At 34.9% G+C, this 21833-nt stretch overlaps 1 long non-coding RNA gene across 8 annotated transcripts in view; it reads right to left on the minus strand.

Moving 5' to 3' along the window:
• LOC132538052 (uncharacterized) overlaps positions 1-21833 on the minus strand; it is a 259911-nt gene that overhangs the window by 234882 nt on the left and 3196 nt on the right. For 7 of the 8 annotated variants that reach the window (XR_009549460.1, XR_009549456.1, XR_009549455.1 and 4 more), the window contains exon 3: positions 9297-9441. The exons of the other annotated variant lie outside the window; for it this stretch is intronic. This is a non-coding gene — a long non-coding RNA (uncharacterized LOC132538052). The remainder of the gene's footprint in view (positions 1-9296; positions 9442-21833) is intronic. 8 annotated transcript variants of the gene reach the window in all.

Consider the following 21833-nt stretch of genomic DNA (forward strand, 5'->3'; position numbering starts at 1 on the left):
ACAGAGAGCCCAGAACTCAACTCACACCATGTAGAGGCATCTTATTTATGACAAAGTAGCCAAAACTGCCCAATAGGAAAAAGAAGATCTCTTTAATAAATGGTTCTGGTAGAACTGAGCAACTGCATTAGAAATTTGAAACTAGGACACTAATTAATACCATACACCAAGATTAGCTCAAAATAAATCAAATAACTGGATATTAGACCTGAAAGTATAAAATACATAGACGAATACACTGTTGAAACATTTCATGGCACTAATACTAAAGATGTGTTTGGAGCCTCCCATGGCATGGGCAAGTGAAACAAAACCAATATTAAACAAATAGGACTATATCAAATTTAAAAGACTCTACACATAAAAAAAATTCATAAGGATAAATAGGAATCTAGCTGACATGTAATTCTGTAGTATAAAAATAAATAAATAAATAATAGGAAGCCTAGCAACTGGGAGAACATATTTGCATATCATCCTTCAGTCAAGCAGTTGATATCAAATATCTATAAAGAATTCATAGATCTCAGCAAAAAGAAAAAGAACAGTGCAATGAAAAAGTGGGCAGAAGATGTGAATAGACAGTTCTCTAAAGAAGAGATACATGTGGCCCACAGACATACACAGAAATGCTCCAATTAACTCATCACCATAGAGAAGCAAATGAAAACCACATTTTAAGCAGATAAAAACTCACTTTTTTTTTTTTTAGAACAGCCTTCATTAACAAAGCAAAAGATAAGTGGTGGGAAGGATATGGAGAGAGAAGAACACTATTATACTGTTAGTGGGAATGCAAACTGATACAAGCACTGGAGAGAACAGTATGGAGAATCTGTAGACAAATACAAATGGAAATACCTTATGATCCATCAATCCCACTCCTAGGCATTTATCCAAAAGAGATAATAACACTACTTTAAAGGGATATATGCACCCCCATATTTATAGCTACATGATTCACAGTAGCCAAAACATGGAAACAACAATAGATGACTGGATAAAAATTTATGGGACATATTCTCAATAGAGTTTTACACAGCAATAAAAAAAAGATTTTATTGTCTCCTTTGGAGTAAAATAGATGGACTTAGAGAAGATTATGTTTAGTGAAGTAAGTAGGTAAAGGACAACTGCAAGATGGTTTCACTCTTATGTGGAATTTAGAGAAATAAACTTGAAAACCAACAAACAAAAAGTCAGTCCATAGCCAAGACTATAGTTTTCTATAGTGGTTAGGGGGAGTGGGGGGAGTCACAAACCTTTGGTGGTGGTAAGAAAAATGTGAAATTATAATCCTATTAATTTATAATCTCATATATCACTATTAATTAAGCATGTCTAGGAGAATATATTTAATACTTTAAGCTCTCTAACTACTTAATCATAGCTCTGGGTATACATGCTTCCTTTAGCAGGTGTCTTTCTCTCTCCCTATCTCCCATTCTGTCTCAATTTCTCTCAACTAAAATAGAAAAGAAACTGTTCCAATAAATCCTGATTATAAAGATGTAATAATAATCTATTCTGAAATGACTTTCAAGAACAAGAAGTTCAAAGATAGCATACATTCAAAATAATTGACTTTGAAATAAAAAATTTGCACAAAACAAAAAAAACAAGTAGCATAAAAATGCAAAACCATGTTTCCTTTTGTTTTGCTGCATTAGAGTATATTTCCTAATAAAACAGAAGTTAAAGCAAAAACAATTCTTGTTCTCTAAGCTTATGTTTATAACAGTCCAAAATAAAAAGAAACTCATTATGTATATAGAAAGAATAAAATATGATCACTAGTTATCCAACTTAAGATGAGTAAAGAATACTGACAAAGAAAGAGAAAAACTTAGTCAAAGGCTTTCTTTTTAAATATAGTATATGACCTCCTGGAAATGTCAAAAATTAATAAGAATAATAAAATAGGAGGTCAGGATGCAAGGTCACCTGCAAGGAGCAGTGATACAGGTCTCTTCATTTCCCTCTCCCTTTCTTTTTCCTTATTTCTCTCTGTCCCTATCAGGAAGGAAGAAAGAAAGAAAGCCACTGAAAATGGTACTTTTTGTGCAGAAAATCAAAACAAAATCAACAAGTACAACCCTAGTGGCAAATAATAATAATAATATACGATATAAGGCACATATCATAAAAAAGACAAAAACTGAGTGTATAGCATACATAGGTACCAGTAAAAATGAAAAGAACTTAATCCTAAACTTTTTTCTTTACCAAAGTATTACAACTAATAACTGAGAAACTATATCCCCAGTTTGAAAATCCTAATCAAATAATGTATCTCGGTAATGATCATCAACAGTTGCTAACTCCATTAAAAACAAATAATATAGAATACAGATCCAAGAAGGATGACAGAGGACCTAACGGGGGTTGTATTGTTATATGGAAAACTGAGAAATGTTATGCATGTACAAACTATTGTATTTACTGTTGAATGTAAAACATTAATTCCCCAATAAAGAAATTTTTAAAATAATAATATAAGATCCATGATGGAAGAGCACACATATTGATAAAACAATTTTTGTCTTCTCCCACCCCCCTCCACAAACACACACACACACACACACACACAAAATAAGAAAATAAATTTGATGAAAAATTCTAGAATGTTGCTGCCCAGGTAGAAGTTTTTGTGGTAGTGCACATGAAGTGTAACTATGCTACCCAAAATGGAAGTCACTAATCACAACATGACAATCTAGCACTTGAAATATGACTTGTGCAAACGGAGGAGATAAGATTACACTGTATTTAATTTTAATGAGCTTAAATAGTCACATTTGTCTAGTCTAGTTGACAGTTCAGTAATAACTCTAACAACTTTTATAGGAAAAAAAACTAGAGTGATTTGGAAATTCTAACAACGAATTCTATTACAACTCATTTCCTTCAACAACAACAAAAAAATTACAAACGTAAAGTGGGAAAAGATGGAGAAAGCCTGAAGATTCAAGATATCTAAATGATATTAAGCAATTACAAGGAACAGACTTTATTTGGATCTAGATGCAAATAAAAACTAAAAAGTTGAGATAATCAGAAAGTTGAACACTATTTGTTGATACTGAAGAAACTAGGATTCATTTTCCAAATGTGTTAATACTTGTTTGTATTTCTACAAATAAGACTTTATACTTTTGAGATACATGCTAATATTTAAGGATGCAATGATATGATACTTGGAATTTATTTCTCATCTTGCTGTAAGGTGGAAGTAATTAGAATGATCACCCTATGACAATACCTGAATAATGAGCACATGAGGATTCGTAATGGAGTTATTCCTTTCCAAAATATAAAGTCTAAAAAGTGTAAGTATTTTTAAATAAGGGTTGATTATTAAACCACTGAAAAGAATAAAATAACCCTACAAATATTTAAGAAAATAATATTAATCTATTAGATAATAATTAGGTGAAGATTCATATCCACATTTTCATTTTTGTAATATTCATGTAACAATGTGGATATGATTAGACACATGGATTCTGAGAATGTAAAAACAAAACATGCTCTTAATGTAATGATTTTTATCATCAGAAGTTAAATTTTTAAAAAGATTGGGACATTTATAGTTAATATTTCTTTTTATGTGTTTTGATATATTTTAAAATTATAATTTAAATGTAAAAATATAGTAAATATTGGAATTATTGATAAAGCACTGAAATCAGGGAAAATATATTTTATTCAATACTATACCAAAAAGAGACCTAACCATGATATATTTATTAATTATGATGCAATGGCTGTATAAGTAGAAATAAACTTAGCTTTCCTTATTGGTAGATCATGTTATCTGCATAAAATCCAGTAAAATCAAAACACTGATACTTAACAAAGTTACCATGTATAAAATAAATCTTAAGGGTGGGGGAAATGCATAATGGTTAGGCAAAGAGACTTTCCTGCTGAGGTTCCAAGGCCTCAGGTTCAATCCCACATACTACCATAAGCCAGAGATAAGCAATGCTCTACTAAAAATAATAATAATAATAATAAATAAATATTAAATACTTAGAAGCAACATAAAAAACATTAAAATCATTCAGGTTTCCAAAAATAATTTTAAAGTTGTGTAAAATGATTGTTAAAAAATAGAAATTACAGGGAGCCAGGCAGTGGAGCAGTGGGTTAAGCACACATGGCATGAAGCACAAAGACCAGCATAAGGATCCCAGTTCAAGCTCCAGGCTCCCCACCTGCAGGGGGGTCTCTTCACAGGTGGTGAAGCAGGTCTGCTGGTGTCTGTCTTTCTCTCCCCTTCTCTGTCTTCCCCTCCTCTCTCCATTTCTCTCTGTCCTATCCAACAACAATGATAGCTATAACAACAACAACAACGTTAAACAACAAGGGCAACAAAAGGGAATTTTTTTAAGTGCAAAAATAATAATAAAATAGAAATTACAGTAAATGAAATGAGATACTATGCTCAAAAAATTGGTATATTCATTAATAAAAAAAAGCTCAGTTCTCTCCAAAATAATCTACACATAAACACAATAATAAATAAAACAACATGCTGCAAACCAACACTAAACATATGAAAAATCAAAAGGTCAGAAGTAATTAAGAATGCAATGCAGGAATGCAATTAAACCATGGAAGAGAGTGAAGATTAACAATAGAGAATTATGAATACATAAAGTCAATGGTGGCCTGGAATCTAGGGTTTGGGTATAAAGCACAATATGTACAGATATAAATACTACAAAATACAGAAGTCTTGAATTCCATGCAGAGATATTAAATAGGAACGAAATTTTATGTCCAATCAGAACAGTAGCAAGTACCTTAGTCTGACAGATTTAGCAGGAGATACACATGTGGATGGGCATATGGGGAGGTGTATTCAGTGAATGGAAACAGGAAGACTGATGATAATGATATGTGAGCAACCACACCAAGAATGAATGATGGTGTCTTAAGAGCCGGAGGAGATTGCACTGGTAAAGAGCAAAAACAAAGATTAAGTGGGGGAAAAAAAAAGAATGAAATCTATTCAGTAGATATTTTCACCTCTACCAATATGTGGAGGACTGAGCAGAAAGGTAGTTATTCTGATACAAGACTCAAGATGAAAATTAAGTACTCAGGCAGAAGAGTATATAAGTCATGCAAGAACATCATCATCTACACTGCTATGTGGAACAGTTGTGAGACAGCAAAAGCACTGAACTTAAAGAGATAGAAAAGGGGGGGGGAAGGAGGGAAGAAGGGGAGGAAGGAGGAAGAAGAGGAAGGAGGGAGGGGAGGAGAGGAGAGGAATGGGGAGGAGAGGAGAGGAATCCTGGTTTCAAGCCCTGATAAGTACAAATCAGTATTATATTCCAGGTTCAGTTTACACAGGGCTCTATTTCAAATAAACAACTTGGCTTCTTCATGCCTCAACATTCCCCTGGATAAAGCAGTGATAATAATAGAACCTCCCTGATAGGACCAATGTGAAGATTTATTTTTTTAATATTTTATTTATTTATTAATGAGAATGATAGGAGGCGAGAAAGAACCAGACATCACACTGGTACATGTGCTGCTGGGTGTTGAACTCGGGATCTCATGCTTGAGTGAGTGCTTCATCCATTGCGCCATAAGATTTAAAATTTTAATGTGTAGAGCATTTAGAAAAGTTCTTAGAAAATAGTAAGCACTAATAAACCCTAGCTATTATTACAACTTTCTAGTTGAATGCCTTTGGGCCCAAGTCATTGAAATCCCTAAGCTTCTGCTTGTTCCTTTCTAAAAGCATAATATACAAAAGTGCCCATAATATTTCTGCCTTCATAACATAGTTGTGCAGTTATAGAAGCAAATAAAAGGAAAAATGATTTTATAATTTGCTTGTGCTATTCCAGCAGCAGTCAAGGAACTAACTTCCACTAGATTTCAATGAATCAAGTACTTCTCAGAGAGACTTCTATTTGTTAACTCCCTGAGTTGCCCAGAACTTCATACAGCAATTTTGCATTAGAAAATCAGCCACTCTCCTGGGAGTATGGATTGACCAGTCAACACCCTGTTCAGCAGGGAAGCAATTCCAGAAGCCAGACCTTCCACCTTCTGCATCCCACAATGACCTTGGGTTCATACTCCCAGAGGGATAAAGAATAGGAAAGCTATCAGGGGAGGGGATGGGATATGGAGATCTGGTGGTGGGAATTGTGTGGAGTTGTATCCCTCTTATCCTGTGGTTTTGTTAATGTCTTCTTTAGTAAATAAAAGAAAATTAAAAAAAAAATTAGCCACTCTCAGTACTTAGTAATAAAAGAAATTTTCTTCCAAAATATAGCACATTAATCATCTGGATACAGCAGATGAAATGTCCAAACATCAGACATGTCTAAACAATTTAATTAATATTTTTACAAGAATATGTGTGCATCCTGGCCTGCTTGTTCAGAATGAGAGGATGGTGATGCTTCCTTTTAAAGCCATAGACACCATGTTTATTCTTCTTTGATTTTATTGTTCCCAATTATTTCTTAAATATAGTAAGCTCAGGAAAAGTTTGATGAAGCTTGCTTTTCTGTAAGTTCATCTCAAATCATTGGTATCGCTGATGAAAAATATAATCAAACTGTTACCAAAAGTAGAATTTACAGAACACAAATATTTCCATGTAAAATAGTCTGTTTCTAAAAAAAATAAACCACTTTTAGTATTCCCAATCAGTTCTGTTTTACCTAAAGTTAACTGATCTGTGGATTAGACAAGTACACTGCCACATTTCCTCAGCAGCACAAAAACTTTACTACTTTTTTCAATGTTGAAAACTTCACTATCAATAACTACCTTTACCAAATAGTGAGAAAGATAATGGGAAAGCAATGTAGTATTAATTTAGTCCATCTCTCTTCATTCCGCTAAGTAGGATAAAAGTTTGGGAAGAGTGGCCATGAGGTGATACACTTGGTTGAGCACATGTTACAAGACGCATGACATAATCTGAGTGTTAAATTCACAGATGAACAAAGTTAAAGTGGTAACAGTGCAGTTTTGGCCTGAGAGTTTTTGTTGAGTATTTGAACCAAAAATATTATATGAAATGCAAGGCAGATAATCAGTAAACAGAACCTAACCAGAGGCTAGAAGAAGCAATGAAAAGAGGCAGCCCAGGGAGAAGTCAGTCATGAATAGCATTTCACATGTTACTTAAAGAGGAGACGTTGTGCACAGACATGGAAGTTGATTTATCATAAAGGTGACTCTGTAGGGCATTTGGAAGAGGATGGCGTTTTCCACATATGGCTGGTTCAATTTTTACATTCATCTGGGGATAAAAAGAAAAGTGATCCTTTATTCACAGAATACACAAAAATCAATTCAGTGGATTGTAGATTTACATGTTGAAAATAAAGCAATAAAGTTCCCTGAAATAAAATGGAAGAATCGAATATCTCTGTGATCAGGGAAAAAACATGTCCAAGATGGAAAAAAAAATCTTAAACAGAAAAAAAGACAATCAAAGAAAAGACTGACTAATTTTTGTACATTAATATTAATATCTCCTATTCATCAAGAGACACAATTATGAGAGGAAAAAACCAAACCACAGAGTGGGCAAAGATATTTGTAACACACATACTTATCAAAGGGTTCATTTCCAAAGTATAAAAAGAAATCTTACAAGTCAGAAAAAAATAAAATTCCATAACAAAATTGAGTAAGTTCTTCAAAACAACAGCAAAGATAAAAGTCCACTAAGCACTAGAAAATGTTGTCAACTTTATTAGCCATTAGGAGGAAATGGAAATTAAAATCATGATGAAATACTACACATTTACTAGAATAGCTAAAATAATAATATTATACAATGCCCACTGCTAGTAAATACATAGAATAATAAGAATCTATATGTACTTCTACTGATAATATTAAGACATAACTAGTTTCAAGTTTTGTGTGACAATTCCCATTAAATACAAATATAAGAAAACTTCATAGTCATGCAACTTTGCTCCTAATGCATGTGTGTTTATATAGATGAGCATAATAGTTAAGAAAATTACATGCATATATTTACCAACAAGCTTATAGAAAAGGTTCACTGGAAAACTCATGCAAGTGAATTTCTTTTCTTTTTTTAATTTCTTTATTGGGAAATTAATGTTTTACATTCGACGGTAAATACAATAGTTTGTACATGCATAACATTTTTCATTTTTCCATATAACAATACAACCCCCACTAAGTCCTTTGGCATCCTTTTTGGACCTGTATTCTCCCCAATCCCACCCCAGAGTCTTTTACTTTGGTGCAATACACCAATTCCAGTTCAGGTTCTACATGCAAGTAAATTTCACATGGAAACTAAGCATGATAACATCTTTCAGCATGCAAATATGATACTGACTGAGTGTGGGGGAGCAAAAAAAGAAATCAAAAGAATAAATGAGCTCCAACTTTACAGAGTTCAAATCTAGTAAAATACTTTAAATGAAGGCATGAGGACAGTTTATGTTGTGTTGCTGTGAGTCAGAAGCTACCTGTCTGTAAGAAAAATCCCCCCTCTCTCTATATATATGTATGTATATATTAAGTTATATATTTTAAGCTACATATTTATATATTTTAAACATGTATACTTTATGGCATAAAAAGTATTTAAAGTATAAGGGCAAATAAATGTTTAACGTACTGATTTCTGTAGCCTTACTCTTACAACTTTATCATAAGATAATGACATCAAATATTTTAACCAAAATATCTGCATGCAGTATTACTTAACATGATAACAAAAAAAGTTCAACAATAGGGAAATGAAAAGCAAAGCACATCCAATTTATAAAAATTACACAGTAATTTCAAATCTCATGAAAAGTCAGAAATCTATGCTTGTTTAAACAAATGAGAGGAAAAAAAGATTGAAAATAGTGCTGGTGATGTAACTCAGAGATAGAGTGCATGCTTTGAGCGTCTGAGGCACTGAGTTCCAAAATCATCAGTTCCTTCTATCAAGATAACTTCTCAAATAGCTGTTTGCTTGTTGAAACAGTTTGTTTTGGTCCAATCAAAAGAAATGTAGCCCAGTTCAAAGCTCTTTGACCCAATTCAAAGGAGATAAAATAATACAGTATCTCTGCAATGGCTCCATTGCATTTTTAAATTACTCTATACTAAAATGGCTTCATATTCATCAACTTTTTATACCTACAACACAGTTTTCTGCAGCAGAAGCAGCATAGAACCATGGTGTCCTATAGAAACTAAGAAGGAAATTTTGAACAAATGAGCACACATTCCAGCAGGAGCAGACTTAATTTACTGCCTCCACTGACCTGGATTTGTTCCTCCAGTTCTTTTAACAAATGCAACCCAGTTCCATGTATTAAATCCTTCACTGCTTGAAATAGAAAAATAGGTTCTTATTCCTAGACTGCTCCATGAAAAGGCAGAAAGCAGCAGAATATCCTCTTCTGATTCCTTTTGGAAAGAGGCAAATTTTACTACACAAAACACTTTACTAATTTTACAGCTAGTTTTCTTTTAGTTAGCTTTTAATCATCTTTTGAATTTCTTTCCTTAATTGCTAAGAATACAGAACATGGTGAGTTAAAAATATTATTAAAGTATTTACTAGAAATATCTGACCAAAATTCTTTCAGATTAATATTTTCTCATCAGAAAATGAATGACATATTAAGTACAGCATACTATACCTTGAATTGCAGACAATGATATGATTGCAAAAATATCTACATTCTTTTAAATTAAGTAGATAAATTTATCATGAAATATATGAATGTGTGTATAAACAAGTAGCTATATATTTTTCAAAGTCCATCCCTTACACAGACTCATATATATATGTATATTTGTTTATATATTATTATATATCAGATTACATAAAACCATGTAGGACTCAAAGAGAATAAATATAGTCCTCATATTTCACACATGTAACAGTTTTTATGTTCTAGAGAAAAATATACCATGAATACACCATTTTATTCAAGTCTGTATTCTGGTTCTAAGTATAATGACATATTCATATTTTACCCATTGTTTCCATAAAACGCAGTTATAAAAGCTAAACATATGACATAAAACAGTCACTTGAAAACTAAAGAAGTAGTGGCAGCAGGTGAATTGTGGAAGATCAGTGAATCAGAAGTAAATGCAATAGAGCAGTGAGCTGTATTTTCTCAGCAGTATCCTGTGGTCTGAACTTAGTATACCCAGAAATCCAGAAATTAGCAAAGGCAAGCTTTAAAGGCTCAGTTTATGGAGCAAAAAAATGGGACTCCTAGCACTTATTATAGCATGCAAATAAAGAAACTAAGGCCTACCTCCATAATTTCTTTTATACTATGTTAGCTTGATGCTTAGATCAAAAAAAAAAAAAATTACGGGGTGGGGCGGTAGCGTAGCTGGTTAAGCGCACATAGCACAAAGCGCAAAGACCAGCATAAGGATCCGGATTCGAGCCCCAGGCTCCCCACCTGCAGGGGAGTCGCTTCACAGGTGGTGAAGCAGGTCTGCAGGTGTCTGTCTTTCTCTCCCCCTCTCTGTCTTCCCCTCCTCTCTCCATTTCTCTTTGTCCTATCCAACAACGAACGACATCAACAACAATAATAATCACAACAAGGCTACAACAAGGGCAACAAAAGGGGGAAAAATGGCCTCCAAGAGCAGTGGATTCATGGTGCAGGCACCGAGCCCCAGCAATAACCCTGGAGGCAAAAAAAAAAAAAAAAAAAAAACCTGAATAGGGAAATTCGCAGTTGAGTCTAAATGCTAAAAAGGTCACTTCTAGGATTGGGAAATAGCAGGGAGAGAGTAAAAGAGAAGGTGCTCACAAACGTGACTTTAATACACTGCTTAAAAATTTCAGGGACACCACCAAGACAGAAATATATGGATCAAACTGCAATTAGAAAAGAAAAGATATTGACAACTGAGCAGATGAGCTACTATACAAATTTAATGACAGGCCATTTGGAGTTGGAGACAGACCCAGAAGAGAACCAAACAAGGATACAGTTATATAAAAAGTAAACTATTTCTCAACGAGAAATGTTATGCATGTACAAACTATTGTATTTACTGTTGAATGTAAAACATTAATCCCCAATAAAGAAATTATAAAAAAAAAATAAAAGAGACTTATCCCAGACATATCCCAGTACAATAGATAGCAACACAGTTTAATAAAATCTTTACAGAAATAAAAAAAAAAGTAAACTATTACTGAAACAATAGCTTCCAAAAAGGTGGGTTAGAACATATCACCTGAACATATCAGTTCCCCAGGTCAACTACCCGTTTCTTCACAATTCTCTATAGATTTAAACATAATCCAAAGCCACATAATGTAATCTTTAAAATGTCTAGGGTAGGTTACAAAATTACTCAGCATATAAAAAATCTTGAAAGTTTTAATCATCACAGGATGAAACTAGTCAACCAACAGTGATGATGACATAATACAGATGTTGAAATTATGTGACAAAGACTTTAATACATTATTACACAAATGTTTGAATAAGCAATCATGAAAAATCTTGAAACCAGTGTTAAAGCAAAAAAGTCTTAGTGAGGACATATAACATAGAAGAAACAAATGGAAATCTTTAAACTTAAAATGCCAACAACCAAAATTAAAAATTGACTGATGAGCTCAAGAAAGGAGTAAAATGTCATAAATCAGTAGATGTACAGATAAATGAAACATAAATTATATAATTTGAGCAGAAAGTTGAGGCATAAATAACCTGAGGTTCAAAGATATGAAATTTAATAATAGACAACCTAATATCCATGTTATAGAAGTCCCTGGGGAGTTGGGCAGTAGCACAGCGGGTTGGGAGTCAGGCAGTAGCGCAGCAGGTTAAGTACACATGGCACAAAGCACAAGGACCAGCACAAGGATCCTGGTTCAAGCCCCTGGTTCCCCACCTGCAGGGGAGTTGCCTCACAGTCGGTGAAACAGGTCTGCAGGTGTCTTTCTCTCCCCCTCTGTCTTCCCCTCCTCTCTCCATTTCTCTCTGTCCTATCCAACAACGATGTCATCAATAGCAACAACAATAATAACTATAACAATAAAAAACAAGGGCAACAAAAGGGAATAAATAAACATTAAAAAAAGAATTCTCTGAAGGCTATGGAGTACAATGTGTGGTGCCATTTAGTTGAAACTGTAAGAATAAAAAATATTTCAAGTCTGGAAAAAAAAAAAGCATAAACCAGAAGATTCAAGAATCTGAGCAAAATCTAATCAAAGTAAATCCAATGAAACCATCCCATGAAAGATGTACTGAGATGCTCATGGGGCTCATGGGGAGGGAGTGGCTCTTTGGGGTCCTAAATTAGGGGTGAGAACGTTTTACAGACATTCATCTCCTGGAAATGAGAAACTGTATCCATGCATCAACAACTATACTATGCTTATTAACCAATTAATTGTTTATTTATTTATTTATTTATTTATAAAAAGGAAACACTGACAAAAACCATAGAATAAGAGGAATACAACTCCACACAATTCCCACCACCAGAACTCCATATCCCATCCCATCCCCTTAATTGTTATGTGGAAAATTGGGAAATGTTACACATGTACAAACTATTGTATTTTACTGTTGACTTTAACCATTAATCTCCCAACAAAAAAATTAAAAAATAAATATATAAGTATTTTAAAAGGATGTCTTAAAAAATGATTAGCCACCCAAAAATGGGGGCGAGGGAGGGACAGAAGTGCTACAGGTGTCTTTCTTTGTCTCCCTCCCTTCTCACTTTCTCTCTGTCTTATATCATAAAAGGGGGGCTGAGGAATGGGCACTGAGAGTGATGGATTCTGTGCAGGCAACTGAGCCCCCAGTGATAACCCTGATAGAAAGGATTGTTGACCAATCATGAACCTAAAAGGCTGGAATAGTGCCGATGAATAGTTGGGGGTGGGGAGGTGTCTCCATTTTGTAGATAGCTAGTAGGCCTATTTTAGTTATATTCCAAAGGGCCCGTGATTATACTAGTTTTTTTTTTTTCATCATTCTTAACAGCTGAAGAGTATCCATTGCCTATATAGAACATGGCTTTTGCATCACTCGTCTATAGGAAGGCATCCAGTTTGTTTCAAAGTTTAAGATATTTAATTTAAATATGCATTTATAATCTAGGAACACAAGTGTACACAGATCTCTTCAGATGGGTATATTTGCCTCGTTTAGATATATCTCAAGGACACGAATTGCAAGTAGTAAATTAGGTTTGTCTAGTGTTCTGAGAAGACACCAGACTGTTTTCTACAGGAATTAGGCCAATTTATATCACCACCAGCACTGCAGAAGGGCTCCTTATTTTGTCCTGCATACTCTAACAACATTTGTGTTTTAGTGAGGTCTCCCTTTGCTGCACAGATGCCTTGCTGTTTGATGTAGTACCACTGATTTATTTTTGTTTCTGTTACCTTGTAGATGTACTCAAGTTTTTAAAGACATTCTGTAGATCTTTTCTTCTATGCATTCAACAGTTTCTTTGATTCATTTGAAATTGACTTTTGTCATGGGCCTTTTGGAATATAAGTAAAATAGGCCTACTAGCTATAAAACAGAGATCCCAAATCTTCATCTGCAATATTTAGCCTTTAGGTTCATGATTAGTCAACATTTTGTTTGGCTTTATATGTTAACTCTGTTTTCAGCCACCAGGTTCCAGATGATATAATGATGCCAACCAGACTTCCCTGGGCAGATGACCAGTGTGTCCTGGAACCCCGTTTCCCCAGAGCCCCGCCCCACTAGGGAAAAAAGAGAGAGAGGCTGGGAGTATGGATGGACCTGTTCAGTGGGGATGCAGTTACATAAGCCAGACCTTCCACCTTCTGCATCCCATAATGGTCCTCAGTTTATACACTCAGAGGGATAAAAAATAAGAAAGCTTTCAGGAGGAGGGGATGGGATATGGAGTTCTGGAGTTTGAAGGAATCATGTTGAGGAGATAAATCAGAAACAGATTAATGAATATGGAATGATCTTACTCATAGACAGAAGTTAAGAAACAAGATCAGAAGAGAAAACACAAAGCAGAACATGGACTGGAGTTGGTGTATATACTGCACCAAAGTAAAAGACTCACAGGTGGGGGTGGGAGGGTTCAGGTCCCGGAATACGATAGCAGTGGAGGACATAGTAGGGGGTGAACTGTTATGGGAAAACTGGGAAATATTATGCATGTACAAACTATTGTATTTTACTGCCAATTGTAAATCATTAATCCCCCAATAAAGAAGTTAAAAGAAGAAGAAGAAATTGTACCAGTGTGACAACAGCCATACTTTAAAGCATTAATCCCCAATCAAGTGTGTGGAGAAAAAAAGTATGTATTATCCAATGGCACACATGTGTGCATGTGCAAGGTGAGATGCGGCCCCCCCCACATGATAACACCCATATTGTCTCCATTGTCAGTTTATATTAAACAAACATTTATTGGCAATAATGTGCCAAGTATTGCTCAGTTATTGCTCTTGACAAATATTCAGCTCAGTGGGGGGTACACATAAAAACAAACAATTATAATTTTAATATATTTGTTTTTGCAGAGGGGTCATACACAAATATTGACAGACGCTTCACACAGAGTACACTTTCAAGACCAGCTCTTTTATAATGAAGGTGATCTAAACCATGAGAATGATAGAGCCATTCATAGAATTTCAAATAGTGTAATTTCTTGATCACAATAGAACTTACAGAACTGCAAATGTGGGATGAGGAGCGGCCAGGTAAGAAGACAGAATATCTGAGTAAGAGTCATGTATACTTTGGAGAACTTATATTGAGGGGCAGAAGTGATGAGAAACTTTTTTCCAAAAATGAACTTTATACATGTAGAGAATCTATTTCAGTTGTCTGGAAAGAAATAATAATACTGAACTGATAAAGAAGCCATCGCAATCGAGACAGGAAAACTGAGTTCAGGGATACTTAGGTAATAAAACAAAAACATTTGCTGGTACAGTTAATTGTGAGTTGAGCTCCAGCGGCGCAATTGGTTAGCATGGTACTTATACAGTAAGTTGGGAGTTAAAGCCAAGTGTGAGTCCCACCATCTACCTTGTACACATTCCAGAGATAAAGAATACAGGAAGGAAAAATGGGCAAAGGAGATTTATCTTCTATATAGCTATATGGAGACTTGAATGATTTTAAAAGCAGCAATGTATATGTTTTGTTTTTGTTAGGAGAGCCAAAAGGATAAAAGGGTATAAACAATCAACAATGGTTTTATGAGTTATTGAAGTCTCTAAAGGATAGATGAAATTCTATATGAAAATTTTACAAACCACATTCCAGGCTGATTGTCAGAAAAGCCAGTAAGTAATATTCTAGCATCAGCATTTAACTTTATGTCTGACAAGAGAATTAGAAATATGTATGCATGGTGCACATTATATCCTGGATCAGATTTTAACAACTAAGGAGACAGAACCTAAAGAGATAAAAAGACACTGAGCACTTTTCCAATGAAAACTCCAAAAAACTATTTCCATACCATTGAGCAATTCACTCTCCTCTTCCCTTCATCCACATTATGTATTCCAAATGTATGTGAGAGGAAATATATCAACATATCACAAATATCAAGTTATTAATTTCTCTTAGAACATAGTTATAAAAATAAAGGTATGGGGGCCCTGGTCAGGGAGTCCTGAAATTCCCAAACAGACATGACAGTCCTAGACCTCAAATAGATCCTTCTCTCCATTGTTACTGGTCATCTCCATCAGGAATAACACAATAGACCTCTTTGTGGGCTCCCATAGATCTTGCCCTCAACGTGGATCAACAACGGTAAAGAATGTTCCATCCTCCGAAGGGAGGCTGAACAACATACTTTATATTCCACCTGAGGAAGATGGGTCCTGCAATGGGGGCAGTTTGGAACATTCCAACTCATGACCATAGAATGTGAGCTCAGATCTATAAGGATGCAGAGGTCACATAGGCTCCTAAGCTGAATATGGGCTCCAGATCAGATCAAATCGATGAGGTTTACAGTCAACAATATTTACACTTCTTTCCCATATTTGGGAGCTACTCTCTTCCCTGATCCAGCTATCTGGTCCTTTTTCCAGCCATGACATCATCTCCCCAGACAGTAACTTGGATCCACTTGCATATCAGAGTTCAGGCTCAGGAAAAAAAAACAAACAAACAATATAGTTATGGGCCCTTTGGAATATAACTAAAATAGGTTTACTAACTATCTACAAAACGGAGACACCCCCCCCACCACCAAACCCTTCATCTGCACTATTTCAGCCTTTAAGTTCATGATTAGTCAACAATTTATTTGGCTTTATATGTTAACTCGATTTTCAGCCACCAGGTTCCAGATGATACCATGATGCCAACTGGACTTCCCTAGGCAGATGACCCCACCAATATGTCCTGGAGCCCCACCTCTCCAAACGCCCCCCCCCCCAACTAGGGAAAGAGAGAAATAGGCTTGGAGTATGGATTGACCTGTCAAAATCCATGTTCAGCAGGGAAGAAATTACATAAGCCAGACCTTCCACCTTCTGCACCCCATAATGTCCCTTGGCCCATACTCCCAGAGGGATAAAGAATAGGAAAGCTATCAGGGGACGGGATGTAATATGGAGTTCTGGTGGTGGGAATTGTGTGAAGTTGTACCCCTCTTATCCTATCGTTTTTGTCAGTGTTTCCTTTTTATAAATAAAATTTTTAAAAGAATAAATAAAAGTAAATTTCTTCAGAAATACATAAGGTCAAGAAAAACCATATTGCTTTCAATATTGTGAGAAAATTTCTGAAGAATTAAGAGAGGGAGTCTTGAATTACAAAAAAAAAATGGGTCATTTAAGTCTACATAAAAATCCAAGTATATTGAAAGTTTATCAATTATGATTAAATTAGGGCATCTGTATTCAGCTAGTTCACCTCCAGGTGGTAAGGCGTAAAGTGCAGGAGACCTCTGGAAAACTTTAACTGCTCAAAATCCAACACAGAAAACTCCAGTAAGCCTCACTTTTGAAGGGTTTGCATTAAGCCACTCTGTCTTTACTAAATGCCTACATTAATTCTTTTTGTTAGCCAAAAGAAATCCACATAAAATGTTCACTTCAACAGTATTATCAAAGGAAATTCGATTTTGGGGGGGTCATTTAAGTCTATAAAAGGTTACAGAGGAAAGTTCAACTTTCAAATTTCAAGGAAACTTGTATAAGATTTTGCAGTTGCAAAATACTCAAGAAAAGTATCCAGTTTCAGTGCCAAAATCCAGAAAAACCAATAGTACTCAACATCTGAATTTAAGATTATTAGCTGCCTTCGTAACAGCAATCTTTGATATAGTAAAGTATTATTAAAAAAAAAATCATAAGGATTCAGGAAATGGTAAAGAACCAAGCAGCTGATCTGAACTTTGCTATTTCATTTACACCTTTAGCAAAGTGCTTTTGCACAGGACCTCTGCTCTGGCATGCCTGACCTATACTCAAACAGGAACAGCAGGACCTAGTGATCTTTGCTAGCTAGGCTAGGTGTAAGTAAAATTTTTCAATAGGCTGTCCTATCTCTATCACTAGAGAACTTTCTAGGAACACAGAAATATGAGCTGCTGATAACTACTTAGAACTCTTTGACAGGGAATCAGTTGCTTTTGAGAAAGCTGTCTTTTCCTGACCTAAGATATAGGTTTTTCAGACTTCTCAATAGCAAAAAAATGACTGAAATGCACACTGTACCAAGGCATTTCTTTGGAAGGAAACTAACAGGAGGACATTACTTCACTCATCAGAAATAATCAGGCATAACCTATAGGATATATGAAACAAGTCACAATCCTGTTTTGTGTTTTGAAAGGGGAAAATAATTTAGTACAGATCTACTGAGAAAAGAAATATGTGCCAGCAACACCCAAGATGATGTCACAGCAACTGCTAACTTCAGGTCAACTACAGTGCAACAGGAAGTGGGAGGCTTGGGATAAGTGGAACCTAAGCCATTGTGCTCTCCCCAGGACCAATCTACAAACTGGCTAAAGACCTACAGAAATACCACTTTCCACTCTGGACAATGAGATAGTAATTTGTGTATCTAATTCTGGAAATTCAAAGGTTAGGCCCAGAATATACAGAAAATATCTGGTCTGCAGAATATTCCATAGCTCAGAGAAAGTATAAAACATCACTCAAGCACTTTCACAAGAAACTCAAATCTTAATCATCTCATTTCCATCACCAGTGACCCCCAACACTACCAGACTATATAACAACTGCCAGTAGGGATGAGTATATATCTGAGCAATAATCAGGGGAAATGTAATCAAGAGGAAATAGCAGAAATGATTAGAAAACATTGTAAAGTTGGACTCCTGTCTTGCTTACTATTTACTCTTACAATTAAATTCATATCTACTGCTATATTCTACTGTTCTCTTTAATATGTGGGGAGAAGCAGGGTCACCATCACTACTATCTCCACCACAAACAATATACATTTCTGCCTTCCAAAAAGTCATGATCTCCTCTTCTTGGAAAAAAAAAATTGCTGATGTATTTATTGTTTCCCCTTGGCCCTCCTAAAACTATCACCACATAATAAGTATCATTTCAATAAAAGAACAGGAAGAGGTCAAGGCTGTTCACAGACCTAGAAGACACCAGTGAAAGAAGACAGAGCAAATTTATGGGCCTGGTTAGTGTTTTTATCTTTCCATGGGAGAAAGATATTAGTGACTACATGAGTGAGATATTAGAAAGAATGCAGCCTCTCCAATTTGTTATCACTTGCAAATTCTCTGACTGATAACAAATATCACTTTTCCTTTAGTGCCACTGGCCAAAAAAAAAAAAAAAAAAAAACTTGCTGTGATAACAAAGGTGCCATTATTTCTGGTGGCATTTTCTTGGATTCTGTTAATAATCACACTTGCTGTCAACTAATGCTCTATGTTCTCACATCACTAAATAAATATTTTCTGGTGGTAAATATTAGTACCCCAAAGTTTGCATTCCAAAGAAGTCATGAAACCAATCAGAAAGGTCAAGCTTGGTAAATAAGGTGAAAGCCCCCCCCCACACACACATACACAAGCATCTTTTTTTATTTCCTTATTCCCACTATTTCTTAGTTGCAACACAAATTCCTATGTCTCTGACTCTCCATGGAATGCCTCACTAGACACATCAGGAGCACTGTAATCCCATCATATTTGACTAATGAAATTATAAAGAGCCCTAGAAGTTACTTCTGAATATGAAACTCTAAATTCAAGACTTTTGGTAATATAGGAGTGACTAAAAACCCTAAATTACAGCTTTAAATTTCATGTGCATACATGATTTTCTAGGGGAAAACTTCATAACTTTCTTAAATTCCAAGGGTTCGCCCTACCTTATATCCATTTTAGGAATATTGACAGCAAATTTTCTTTCATTATTATTCATGTGCTAGAATGACTGACAGAAAATCAAATTGAACAATTCTAATTCTTGCTATACATTAGAAGAATATGAGGGGGTCAAAGGATGGTGCACCCAGTCAAGTGCAGATAGTACATCACACTCAAAGATTCAGGTTCAAGCCCCTGCTCCCGAGCTGCAGGGCAGACACTTCATAACCAGTGAAAGCACTTCTGCAGCTGTCTCTCCTTCTCTCTCTCTATCTATCTCCCCTCCCCTCTCAATTTCTCTCTGTCCAGTCAATTAAAATGGAAAGAAAAAAAAAGGGAGAAAACAGCTACCAGGAGTGGTAGATTTATATGAATAAGAACAGAAATAAGAAATTTTACATCAAATACACAGCCTAAGACTCTTGTTTAAACTGACTAAATCAATATAATTTCAGACAAGCCCAAGAATGCTAATTTTAAAACTTCTTGAGTTAATACATAGTCAGAATTTTGAAGCTTCAATTGACAACTCTTATTTTATATAGTATTGAACTTTAAATCTAAAAAAAAAAATTCTAGTTATCTGAGAGGTAGCACAATGGATAGAGTATTGGATTCTCAACCATGAGGTCTCGAGTTCAATCCCCAGCAGCACATGTACCAGAGTAATGTCTGGTTCTTTCTCTCTCTCTTTCTCTCTCTCCCTTCCTATCTTTCCCATGAGTCGATAAATAAATCCTTTTAAAAAAATTCTAGAAATCAAAATCAATGCATTTATTTCATGAAGAAGAGTTAAATCTGGAGAAACTTGCCCAGGATCATTCAGCTAGTAAACAGGACTGCACCCAGAACTGTTTTCAAAAAAAGTTAATATGTAGATTATCTCTTCAGAAGATAAACTACAAACTTCACTATGTTGTTACTGTGTTAACTTGACAAAAATTATACACCTTATAAGAAAATTCATTAAATTGGTTTACTAATCTTTTAAATCCATTTTCTATAACCACAATTTAAATTTCTTCATTGACAGAGAATATTCCCCATCTTATTCAGTCCACATGAGAAAACTAGATATATTCATATGAGGATTATAAAAACTGAATAATTTTCTGTAGGCATAAACTTAAATGGATAGTTGATTATGGTAAATGTAGCTTAAGTTAGCAGACCCTCTGATTAAATAGAATGAGAAGTCCCTGATCCTCAAAATTGTACGGTCCTTTTTAATAGTTTCTATTCATTTTTAATCATCAAAATCAAGAACTGGATATGATCATTATAAAAAGGGAATGTAAATAGCTAATGCATCATATTGCTTCAGCAAAATATTTAATATCCCAAAATAGGAAAAATGGCTTCTTTTAATAACAGACCAGATAGCATATTTCTTCTAATAAGATATAAATACAACCCAAGTTGAAAAAGGAGTTAAGTTTTCCTTTATCAAATTTCACAAAAACTTACAGATTCAACAAGTTCTTTTCAGCCAATAGTTGAGATAATTATACCACTGTCTTCTTGATGTATGAGTCCCCATTGAGAAAAATAAACTAAATCCTAAGGACAACATTCCATAATATTGAAAGGAATTCTTTCAGCACACACCCACTGTGTAATATGGTTCAGGCAAGATCTCTCCCTACCCCACTAAAGGCAAAAGAAAAAGGAAAAGAAAAGCACAGTTCACTTTATTGACAGACTTGCAAAAATAAGTAAAAATTACCATTCAAGTTACACACAAGACATACTTGATACATTCAAGTCATGCGACAAATTACCATTCAAGTGACACAAGATGACATAGTTGACACGCTGAAGTCATACAGATCTAAAATGTTTAAATATTACCTTCAATAGATTACAAATTCATTCGTCAGGATTAAAATTTCATCTGATTGTGTCTAACTTCTCACAGAGCCTAGGTCAATACCCTAAATTCAGCAGAGAATGAGCAGACATAGTAGAAAGTAGAAAGGAAAAGTCAGCACATGAGTTCCAAGTGACATAAAAAAAACTTGTATTAATAGCACTTAACATGAGTAACTTTTTTTTCTTTTTTGCCACTAGTGTTATCAAGGGGGGCTAAGATCCTGCAACAATGATTCTACCATTCTTGGTGGCCTCTATTCTTTTTTCTTTTTTTCTATTTATCTGGTCTTTATCTTCATAGAGAAATACTGAAGGAGAGGGGAGAGAAAGAAGAATAGCGAGAATTTTCCAATATTCATGAGACATTTCTCCTTCAGGTGATGAGCAGGGACTTGAACTTGGGTTTTTGTCCATGGTAATGCATGTGCTCTACCAATATAATACGCATTATGTTTTATGCACACATTTGTATTATATAATTGGCACAGGCAGAGGGCATAACCCTTGGAATCACTGCCCATTGTTTTATCTTGGGAATAAATGAATCTTATGCCTGCCATCTTCGAGAAAACCACATA

Source organism: Erinaceus europaeus, chromosome 4 (genome assembly GCF_950295315.1).
Source record: "Erinaceus europaeus chromosome 4, mEriEur2.1, whole genome shotgun sequence".
Taxonomy (NCBI): domain Eukaryota; kingdom Metazoa; phylum Chordata; class Mammalia; order Eulipotyphla; family Erinaceidae; genus Erinaceus; species Erinaceus europaeus.